This window comes from Dunckerocampus dactyliophorus, chromosome 2 (assembly GCF_027744805.1).
Source record: "Dunckerocampus dactyliophorus isolate RoL2022-P2 chromosome 2, RoL_Ddac_1.1, whole genome shotgun sequence".
Classification (NCBI taxonomy): Eukaryota; Metazoa; Chordata; class Actinopteri; order Syngnathiformes; family Syngnathidae; genus Dunckerocampus; species Dunckerocampus dactyliophorus.
The window spans coordinates 43,529,113-43,541,669 of NC_072820.1; positions in this window are offsets into that span (position 1 = coordinate 43,529,113).

Consider the following 12,557-nt stretch of genomic DNA (forward strand, 5'->3'; position numbering starts at 1 on the left):
ATTTCTTTTTCATATTGTATATCTTCTCTTATCTGAAATTAATCCCCAAAATCCATTGGATCAGGTCAATATTCAATATTGCATGTCAGATTCAACCAGGATAGTAAAATTAAAACATTTGTCAGTTAGATTCTGTCAATCATCAATGTGTGTATATGTGTTGCAGGTCAGCAAGACTAATGCTCCTCCACTAGTCATGGATGGAAGAAGGAAAATAGCCTCTTACAGGAGGCTTTCTTCAAATACCTTAAAATCTGGGGAAGGTCACAGCATGGTGGAAACATTTATGACCTTGTGGCAATAACAGATAAATACATACCGACCTTCCATCTGGTATTCTTGTCTCAGAGGTTTGTCATCTCCACTGTTGGATCTTTTTGCACTTTTTTTTTGCACATTTTTCACACTGAAATGTTTCAGATCATCACACAAATATAAATATTAATCAATGAGAAAACAACTGAACACAAACCTACATGGCCCTGTGTAAAAAGTGATTGCCCCCTAAACCTAATAAGTGGTTGGGCCACCCTTAGTAGCAACAGCTGCCATCAAGCGTTTGCGATAACTTGCAATGAGTCTCTTACAGCGCTGTGGAGGAATTTTGGCCCACTCATCTTTGCAGAATTGTTGTAATTCAGCCACATTGGAGGGTTTTCCAGCATGAAGCACCTTTTTAAGGTCATGTCACAGCATCTCAATAGGATTCAGGTCAGGACTTTGACTAGGCCACTCCAAAGTCTTCATTTTGTTTTTCTTCAGCCATTCAGAGGTGGACTCGCTGGTGTGTTTTGGATCATTGCCCTGCTGCTGCAGAACCCAAGTTGCTTTCAGCTTGAGGTCACCAACAGATGGCCTGACATTCTCCTTTTGGGTTTTTTGGTAGCCAGCGGAATTAATGGTTCCATTTATCACAGCAAGTCTTCCAGGTCCTGAAGCAGCAAAACATCCCCAGACCATCACACTACCACCACCATATTTTACTGTTGTTATGATGTTCTTTTTCTGAAATGTGGCATTACTTTTACGCCAGATGTAATGGGTATTTTCCCAAAGGTCTTGGGGATCATAAAGATGTTTTCTGGTAAAATTTACTTTGTTATGGTGGAGTCATGAACACTGACCTTAACGGATGCAAGTGAGGCCTGCAGTTCTTTGGATGTTGTTGTGGGGTCTTTTGTGACCTCTTGGATGAGTCAACGCTGTGATCTCTCCTGGGAAGGTTTACCACTGTTCCATGTTTTCGCAGTTTGTACATATTGACTATCCCTGGGGTTCGCTGGAGTCCCAAAGCTTTAGAAATGGCTTTATAACCTTTTTTACTCAGGTGTGATAAACCACAGTTAAGTTATGTTTGAACGAGGGTCAATCACTTTTTCACACAGGGCCATTTATGTTTGGATTTTTTTTCTCCCTTAATAATAAAAGGTCTCAGTTACATTTTACCGAGTAGATGCCAACATGTAGCTGAAAGCTAATGAATGAATTTTATTACACAGTGGCAAACTTCTGATTTTCAGTGCAACCTTGGTTAGCGTCATTAATTCATTCCAGAAGGTCAGACTTTAACCAAAACGGTCGCTCATCTAATAACTTTTTCCTGTAGGAAATAATGTAAATCCAATTAATCCGTTCTAAACATTTTTTTATAGCTTTACAATTATAGTTTTACATGCACAAAAAAAATCAAAATGCATGGAAATACATATAAATGAAAGGGATAAATGAACATTTAAGGTTACTTTTACCTTCATTGACGATGCGATTCATGACATGACTGTTCCCAAAAAGATGATTGGGCAGCAAGGTGAACACGGACACCACCTTCCTGTTTTGCCGTGATTTGTGTCTTGAATTCAATAGTGTTTCTAACCTCAATAACCCAACATGGAGCCAAAGAAAGGTGCAAATGCCAACATTTGATCAAGAAGTTTAGAATCATAGTTCGAGAAAAAAATGTCTGATCACATTTTCAATCTGTCATAAATGAATTTTCGATGTTAACTGTTTGAAAATTAGAACAATGCAGAAGTCAGGCAGCCCCATAGAACAAACTACGTTGGACTTTAGTGCCCATTCATCCATTTCCAAGAAAAACACCAGGAGGAGATTTTTTTGGCTGATAGCCTAAAAATGATAAAATGTAATGACACTCGTCTGACCTCAAAACCTCACATCAGTCGATCTTAATTTTGACAGTACATATTTAGGTTGGCACTGTGGCCAGCATGGGCACTGTGAGTCATCTGTCTGAGAGGCAAGAAGTTAGTATTGGGTCGGGAAAATCTCCCGGATTAATGAAGCGCTGTGTCATATCGGGCAAGTGATACAATGCAGAGATAAATTTGCTGCAAGGCGGGCTCCTGATAAGAGTATTTCAGTGAAGAGAGGAAAGCAGATAAAGCGTGAGGGATTAAGAGTTTGTGTTTCAGTTTCGAGTACAAAGATGTGATTGACATGTGTTATATAATAAAGCAAGAGCCGCTGACAGACGACTCTTTTGGATGGTAACAAAATCAGTCATACGGAAGAGAAAGAGTTCGGGCCATGCTGAAGATGTTCTTCTTTTTGCACCAATAGTAGGATCTGTAAGTTTATAACACCAAGTTCCGTTCTTCATCATTTCTCAACATGCGGTAGCTTTAGTTTTCCTCAGAACCATGATGTCCACATTACGGACACAGCAACACAGTTTTAGAATTATTCAAAATAATACTCAAAATAAAATAGAAGTACACTCATCTCTTGTTTATCGCTGTTAATTGGTTCCAAACCCGACCGCGGTAAGTGAAGTTTCCGCAAAGTAGGATTCAGTATTAATAAAGTGAATATTTTCGTAGTTAGAGCATAGAAAACCTGTTTCTAACTTTCTAAATACGGGTATTAACATTATTAGAGCCCTGTAGACATGAAATAACACCCCTTTTACATGATTAATCTTAGTTTACATTACATTGAGCAGGTTACGGGATCACGACAGGGACATAACAGATCGCTAGCATAACAAGCTAGAGCAAGACTAGTTAGCCTAGTTAGCAGGAAAACTGCACTTTTTTGGAACTTTGCCCATGATGTGAGACGTGAACACACATCTTTTTCTTTTCTGTGTGTTCTAAAGATGTAAAAACAGTTAAAAAGAGACATCTCCTTACTGCACGTAATGGGATACACCTACAGTATGCCAGTATAGAGTAAGCCCGCTATTAAAACACCACCAAAAACCTCCAACAAGGTTTTATGATTTTATATCCATGCTGTAACCATGTAGTAACAGGCACATTCCATGATAACATGTAATACTTACAGTACTTTGCCATATTTTGGTCATTTTAAGCATTACCGGAACTTCCTTCCTGGGCGCATTGATTTAACATAGCAGCATAGAAACGACACCTAGCGTTAACTTTTCCAAACTTAAAAATGAAAACACAGTAGCAGTGGTGTCAGTTCAAATATGTAGCCTTACCTTTCTGATAGTGGTCTGAGGCACTGTGAGCACGGCGCTGACGCAATGCGGGTGATTGTGTGGTGACGCTAGTCGCTAGCTGGCTAGTAGCTAGCCGGTGTGTTAACGGCGAAGTGTCAATGCGCCGGTAATGTAGTTCGATCGGCGTAACAAGAATTTGTTGCACAACGACCTTTGTGAAGCAGGCTCTCTTTCAGGTCCAATAATTATTGACATCTAAATATGATTTTCACTTCATTGAGTTGTAACACCACCAGTCCCGGTATTTCTTTTTCATATTGTATATCTTCTATTATCTGAAATGAATCGCCACATCCATTGAATCAGGTATGGTATGTTGGATGCGACCAGGGATGATAAATTAAAACATTTCTATATTACATTCTGTCACTCATCTGTGTGTGTTTGTGTTGCAGGTCAGCAAGACTAATGCTCTTCTATTAGTCATGGATGAAAGAAGGAAAATAGCCTCTTACAGGAGGCTTTCTTCAAACACCTTCAAATCCGGGGAAGGTCACAGCATGGTGGAAATATTTATGACCTTGTGGCAATAACAGATAAATACATACCGACCTTCCATCTGGTATTCTTGTCTCAGAGGTTTGCCATCTCCAGCAGTTCTGTTCTGCTTTGAATGCTAATCAGTCGGAGACAATGTTAATAATAATAATAATAATGATAACAATGTCGCTGTAGCTTGGTTAATATGCACGTCACATGTAAATGGAGTGTCTCTTTTTATCTGTTTTTTGTATATCTTTAGAACGCACAAAAAAGAGAAAGATATATGTGTTCATGTCTCACATAAGGATTGTGTATGATGGGCAAAATTAAAAAAAAAAACAGTATTCTTTTAAAAAAGTGTTTCATACGGAGTGGGGAAGGACCAAAAAATGACCACGTCCACACGGAGTGAGAGGAGAACCTTATTTTACTCAGTCTCAGCCATGGCATGTCCGCATGTCGGCTCGGCTCTGCTGGCTCAGTAGCCAGTCTCCATGCAGTGTGAAAGGTAATGTAACCTGACGTCATGTCTCATAACATCACTGATGCCTGGTAACCAGAACACTACATATAACTTTTCTTTCAATATTTTTTTTTTTTACTAATAATAGGCCATAGTCAACCACAAAACGGCGATCATTTATTTTGAAAAAAAGCGATACAGCGAGGGAGCGATATTCCAACCGCAATATAGCGTGGGACGACTGTTTTTCATGGTCCAGAGAGCAACACGGGTCCAGCCAAGACCACCCGGGCCACGGGAACATATGCAGGATAAAGACAGCCTTAAAAACTTTGGCTAGATACAACACAAACAACAATTTATTTAGCTATGTGACTGATTACCTTCGGAAAATCCACAACTCATGTGCCGCAACATTCCTGAATCTTCATCACACACTGCTAAAGGATCAGTGTGACAAGACTTGATCAATCAAAACAACCCAGCCCAACTTTTTCATTTGTATTCAGCAAGGATGGGGGATGGCAGTGTGATGCTGAGCCAGGATTATCTGGTCTAGACAACAACAAGAAAGCAATTAATCTGTTGACTGCAAGGTAAAAGCAGAGTGGACACATATTGGGAAAAGAATAGTGCTATGCTGTGGTGGGAATATTGATATATTTGGATGGTTTTCTTACTGTATGTCTAATTGTAATGCCTGTTCTGAGTGGAACTGTGAAAGCCCTGTATGGACTAGGCCACCGTGCTGCAGCTCATTTTTCAACTTTCAACAGTCTAAATCTTCCTGTAGCCTAGAACATCTTTATGTAAAGCAACAATTCTTTTTTTCACATCCTCAGAGAGTTCTTTGCCATGAGGTGCCATGTTGAACTTCCCAGTGACCAGAGTGTGAGAGCGATAACGCCAAATTTGATTTTAGCATAAGAGTGTGCTCACATCTGTTTGCAGAAATACAGTATGAGGGGTGTACTCACTTTTGTGAGGTACTGCAACTAGTTCTTAAAGGAAAACTGCACTTTTTTGGGAATTATGCCCATCATCCACAACGCTTATGTGAGACACGAACACACGTCAGAGAGAGCTCATTACTGCACGTACGGGACACACCTATGCCGCCTACAAAGCCCGCTATTAAAACACCTCCAAAAACCTCCAACAAGATTATCTGGTTTTATATTAAACACAAGTTTCCCATTACGTGCAGTAATGAGCTGTCTGTTTTTATATTTTTAGAACACACAGAAAATAGAAACACATATGCGTTCATGTCTCGTAAGGATTGTGGGTGATGGGCAAAATTCCCCAAAAAAAGTGCTTTTTTCGTTTAAGTGAGTCTCTTATTTACGAACCAAACGGCTTCGGTGAAAAGGAAGTTTTTAAGTTACTTTTGGAAGTGTGTGCCTGTAACTTATGCAACATAAACACAAGCCTGTAGCGTTGTTAACGTCAGAGTGGAGAGAGACGGGGTTTGCTGTCCCCACGGAGATGCTCCTAAATGGTTTCAGGATTTCTCCACTCCAAAACGTCGGTGCCATGCGGTTGCAAGGTTGAAATGATAAACGTTTGGGGTATTATTGTCAAACCTGATGCAATAAAACGGGCATTGGCGGATGTGTGTCACACTGAATGGGCAGAGACACTGTGGCCAGCACTGTCGAGGCGGCAAACTAAATCACATTTAGCCATGTATGGGATTTGCATTGTTTATTATGGCTACAGCGTACGCTTGGCAGACTAAGCTATATTAGTTAGGCTTCATTTTGGCCCAGAGTGAATTTGTCAGCTGACTGAGTATGGTGCCTGAATTAATGCCTGACACCCCTCAATTGACGATTTTTCACACCCAGGGAAGGATGGGGAGACAAGCACAAAGTCATGCCCAGAAGAAATTGTGTTCACTTCATGTGGCTTTAAGGACGGACATGCATAGAATATTCCTTATTATAGACCTGAAAATGTGCACTGACATTTCTGGGGGCTTGTATGTCCCAGGGGAGGATCACCCTTTTCATGTTTTGTTAAACACTCCTCACACAGCGAGGAGCTTTTCAGCCAAATGACATCGAACCGAAGGCTTTGCGGCGTGCATCTATCGACCGTGGTGTGAAGCAGAGATAGAGAGGCGCAAAGATCTAGGGAATTAGAACATGATCAGAGAAGAGGCGCTCATACATCCTGAAAGCATGGAGCGCATTTAAACCCTGGGGTTCACTGCTGCGCTGACCTAGATAGCTCAGCAGCACTGGGGTAATCACTGAAAAGAGGAATCCTGAGGCGCAAACGCTTTAATTAGACATAAACGTTTAACAGACGACTGATAGGGAAGAAACACCGTGGAAAAAAAGGAATGGGACACAGTAGAGAATTCTGCTGAACAAAGGAAAGATGAACAGCTGGGAAAAAGGAGCAAAATCTTGGACACAGGTTTATAATCCTATATTTTTCTCAGATGTCATATGTTTGTCTTTTACTTACAAGACAGAGCACAAGCAACGAGTAAAGTAGAACATGACTTCTCTCCCTGGACTCCCGCTCTTTGAGCGAAAGCTTGTGCTGGGTCCCTAATCAATTAATTCAGTGCAAGCAATCCCGGAAAGATCAAGACTGAAGCTTATTTAAGGATATTGTTGCGTGCGCTGTCAAGGAGTAGAGCTGTAGATAATGCGTGCTCTTTACATATTTCGACGTATGTAAAATTGCTGCACTTGTAATGCATGCCCAAGATGTTTTTCACGTCACAAACACACATTAACAAGTAATCCAGGAATTACTGCCATTGTTTCAGTCAGTGGTTCATCATCTGGTGAAGAGCTTTACTTATGCTGTGATTGGTGAGTTGTTGTGACTGGTTGAAGATTGTGAAGATCGATTGATTTTAACGACTGCTGCCTCAATTTTTATGACGGCAATTTGCATATACTCCAGAATTTTTTGAAGAGTGATGGCAACGAATTGCAAAAATGAACTTAATCCCAAAAAAACATTTCTAGTGCATTTCAGCCCTGCTGAAAGGACCAGCTGACATCAGCATAGGTGAGAATGTTGACAAGGACAAAGGCTGGAGATGATGCTGTCATCCTGATTCAGTGAGAATAACAGACAGGAAGCTTTAAAAAGGAGGGTGGTGCTTGAAATCTTTGTTTTTCCTCTGTTAACCATGGTTACCTGCAAGGAAACACGTGCAGTCATCATTGCTTTGGACAAAAAGGTGTTCACAGGCAAGCATATTGCTGCTAGTAGGATGGCACCTAAACCAATCATTTATCAGATCATTAAGAACTTCAAGGAGAGAGGTTCAACTATTTTGAAGAAGAATTCAGGGCATCCGAGAAACTCCAGCAAGTGTCTGGCCTGTCTCCAAAAGTTGATTTAGCTGTGGGATCGGGCCACCACCAGTGCAGCGCTTGGTGTGAGTGCATCTGCTCGCACATTTTCTCTTATGAATCCCCTTCCTGATTGTTTGGGGCATCCACAAAAAAGCATGCCCAGAGAAGAAAAGGTGAGCGCTACTATCAGTCCTGTGTCAGGCCAACAGTAAAGCATCTGGAAATTCATGTGTGGGGTTGTTTCTCATCCAAGGGAGTGGACTCACTCACAATTTTGCCACAGCCATGAATAAAGAATGGTATCAAAACAACCTCCGACAGCAACTTCTCCCAACCATCCAAGAACAGTTTACTGAAGAACCACGGCTTTTCCCAAGGCAAAAGTCATAAGTGGCTTGGGGAACAACATCTGACAAAAACATCTAAAAACACTCAAGCAGCAAACTTTTTGTGAAAACCAGCATCCTCTCCCAGAGCACTGAAAGACTTTCTGCTTTGCATAAAATAAACACTTCTATTCCCCCACAAAAAGGGGACACTATTCTTAAAAATATAAAAAAAATCAACACTAATGGGCTTTGGTCGCATCCGATCCAAGTTAAAATGTGCCTGGCTTATGCTCTTGCACAATCTATGCTGACTTGCAGCTCCCCTTCCAAACCCTCCTGACGTAAAAGCTGTGATCTTTGTGGCGTTTAGTACATTATTTCCTGTGTGTATGCCACTTGTTCAGAGGGCGTACAGCTAACAAGGAAGCTAACAGGCTAAATGGCTGACAAGAGTTGTGGTTACTTACTGAGTTGACTCTCCGGGAAACACCGGCACTTGTGTTTCGGCAAATACTTGCAAATAACGTGCTCAACCCCTACAAAAAGCTATAAAAGGCCCAAGACGGCATCATAAGGGAATATTAGCAAATGTGTGAATTAAATTCACTTGTAATGGATATTGTAGCCAGCGGTGCAAGTTAGGGGATTTGCGTAAAAGTAAAAACTCTGGCATTTGCATAACATAACTCAAAAGCATAACATAAACTCTGAAAGGCGGTTATTTATCTATCCCATGCAATTGTATCCAAAGCAAAAGAGTGAAAATTACAAGCTTAAATGATGTACATCCTTCCAATGAGTACCATGGACCACTTTAATCATAATAATTATAATGTATTATTATTGTTGTTGTGGTATTAGTATTATTATTTAACAATTATATGATATAGAATAGTGAACCTGAACCTAGTTACTGATAACATTTCAATTTTTGCAGCGACTTGGAAAAAAAAAAAAAGCTTCAAATAAATGAAGCGTTAATTAGCAAAACGAGACAGTTTTTAATCAAATTTGGGTCTGATAAATAGTATCTTAAATGCTCAATGAAGAAGTTCATTATCTAAAATATTATAAAAATGGAGATATATCCCCCCCCCCCCCCCCCCCCCCCCAAAAAAAAAAAAAAAAAAAAAAAAAGAAAACAATAATAAACTTATTTTTGGACACCTGAATAAAACCTGCACATGAAAGATCATGAAGAAAAAACAGAACTCACGTCCAAGAAAAAAAAGTGTTTCTCTATGGCGTTACTAAAAATAAGAACCCTGAGATTCATATCACACCTTGCAGCAAAGAGTTTCAAAAGTTGGATCCGAGCCAACATTTTCTTCTTTGTTTCATCATTTATGAGAGACTTTGAAAGTTCAATGCATAAGAGTTGAACTATGGACGGGTGAGACAGAATACACCACGGGTGTCCAAAGTGCGGCCTAGGGGCTTTTTTTGGCCAACAGCTCTATTTTCATTGGCCCATGGCACATTGTAAAAATAAAATAAATTCATTATTAATGAGATGTATAGTTGGATATTACACTTGTTTTGGCAGCCATAACACAACACAGGCTAAGATGTTGATGTTTTTGGTGAGACAGCTTTACATACGTTGATCGACATCGCATTGGTTTTAGCATGTTTAATGCACAAAATGTATAGTCCTCCGTATTCTTCCATTTTTCCATATGCGCTCGTCCGGGGATGTATTTTGGACGCCACGGGACTACACCCTAAAAGAGTGTTTTTGTGTAGCAATAAATGCCATATTATTAGTCACTGCATCTGATATTTCATTTTAAAAAAAATGAAAGGTTGAGGTTTGTGATCATGCATGAAACGTGTGTCTATTCTATGATTTACGTGTGGAGGACCCGTAAAAGTGGAGTACAGGTGTGAGCAGGTGTGCTGGAGGAGTTTATGCTTTCCTTCTCGGGTCTCATTCATCTCTCTCTGTCACATCCAGCTGTGGCTCTCTGATACTCCCTCATTGTCATTCTGGAGGGACATCTGTCCTCCAAACATGTCTGCAGACAGAAGCGGTCTGCTCTTACACTGATTATACAAATCGTCGAACTTGCGCCATAGCGACCAGGGGTGTCCAAAGTGCATCCCAGGGGCCATTTTCAGGCTGCAGCTCATTTTTTTATCGGTCCTCTACATTATTCTAGATTTAAAATGAATTCATTATTAATAAGACATATTATTTGTAGGGCTGTCAATAATAACAATTTTTTGGGGGCGGAATTAAGGTGCGCACGTGCTGTTTGACCCTCGGCGCACACCATAGTTTGAGGAAATGCAGCGGGGACTGTGGAGCTACAAGCGGGAAGAAATATTGAGCATAAATGGACAAAGGGTAATTTGATTGCTAAATTTAAAGCCTTGGTAGATGCTGTCGCTATGATTGAAAAAAATAAATAAATAATGGCAGGCATAGCCAAGGACAGCTATTTGGGGGCTTGTGTCAATGTGAGCATTAGCAACACACTAGCTAGTCACAGAGAAAGATATTTAACACATCAGTTAAACATACTTACTTTATAGCGATCTAATTTATCTAATTTATTATGTATTGGGTAAAACAATGACAGGAACAACATCAAATTAAAAGCACTAAATGAATACAGAGCCACCATCCACCAGTACGAGCCTGGAGTTTGTTTTTCAGAAAGTTGAACCAAACAAATATGCACATTAGCACTCAATAAGGTCGTCAAATCTCACCTTTATGCATTCCCGCATAGCACCAGTATTTGGGACCAAATATGAGGTGAAAGAAAAAGGCCAAAAATGCAGTACAGTAATCTATTTGTGCAGCGTGGGAGAAAGAAGGTGCGTTCAAAGTGGGACAAGACGCCGCTTGCATTAAACATTCAAAAACTGGGGGATTTCTAACTGTATATTATTTTTTTAAAGAAAATAATGGCCCGTATTTCCAAAATTGATATCCCTAATGTAGATTTGATGTAGTTATTGTAGTTGCGTATGGAATCGTTTACTACAGAGAGATTTACAACCCTACTTATTAAAGATAAAATCATATTTCTATCTGTCAATAAGTGTGATTATTATTATTTATTTATTATTATGAATTATTATTGTATAATTATTAATTATTAGTAATTATTAATTGTTAACTATGGACAAAAATGTGATTAATGATTGATTACGTGATTAAATAGTTTAATCGATTAACAGATGTATTTATTACACTAATTTGTTTTGTCACCTGTACACGATGTTGATGTTTTGTTCAGATAGCAACATTTATTATTAGAGATTTAACCCACCGAGCGGCAGCTGTCCCCCGATTTTAATTGCATCACAGGCTATCATCCACATACACCCCATCATATACATGCACACACATATGCCCCTATCATATACATGCACACATACACCCTATCATATACATGCACACATACGCCCCATCATATACATGCACACACATACACCCTATCATATACATGCACACACATACGCCCCTATCATATACATGCACACACATACGCCCCTATCATATACATGCACACACATACACTCTATCATATACATGCACACACATACACTCTATCATATACATGCACTCACATACGCCCTATCATATACATGCACTCACATACGCCCCTATCATATACATGCACACACATACGCCCTATCATATACATGCACACACATACGCCCTATCATATACATGCACTCACATACACCCCTATCATATACATGCACACACATACACCCCTATCATATACATGCACACACATACACCCTATCATATACATGCACACACATACACCCCTATCATATACATGCACACACATACACCCCTATCATATACATGCACACACATACACCCCTATCATATACATGCACACACATACACCCTATCATATACATGCACACACATACACCCCTATCATATACATGCACACACATACACCCCTATCATATACATGCACACACATACACCCCTATCATATACATGCACGCACATACACCCCTATCATATACATGCACACACATACACCCCTATCATAATCATATACATGCACGCACATACACCCCATCATATACATGCACGCACATACGCCCCTATCATATACATGCACACACATACACCCCTATCATAATCATATACATGCACGCACATACACCCCATCATATACATGCACGCACATACGCCCCTATCATATACATGCACACACATACACCCCTATCATAATCATATACATGCACGCACATACACCCCATCATATACATGCACGCACATACGCCCCTATCATATACATGCACACACATACACCCCTATCATAATCATATACATGCACGCACATACACCCCATCATATACATGCACACACATACACCCCTATCATATACATGCACACACATACACCCTATCATATACATGCACACACATACACCCCTATCATATACATGCACACACATACACCCCTATCATATACATGCACA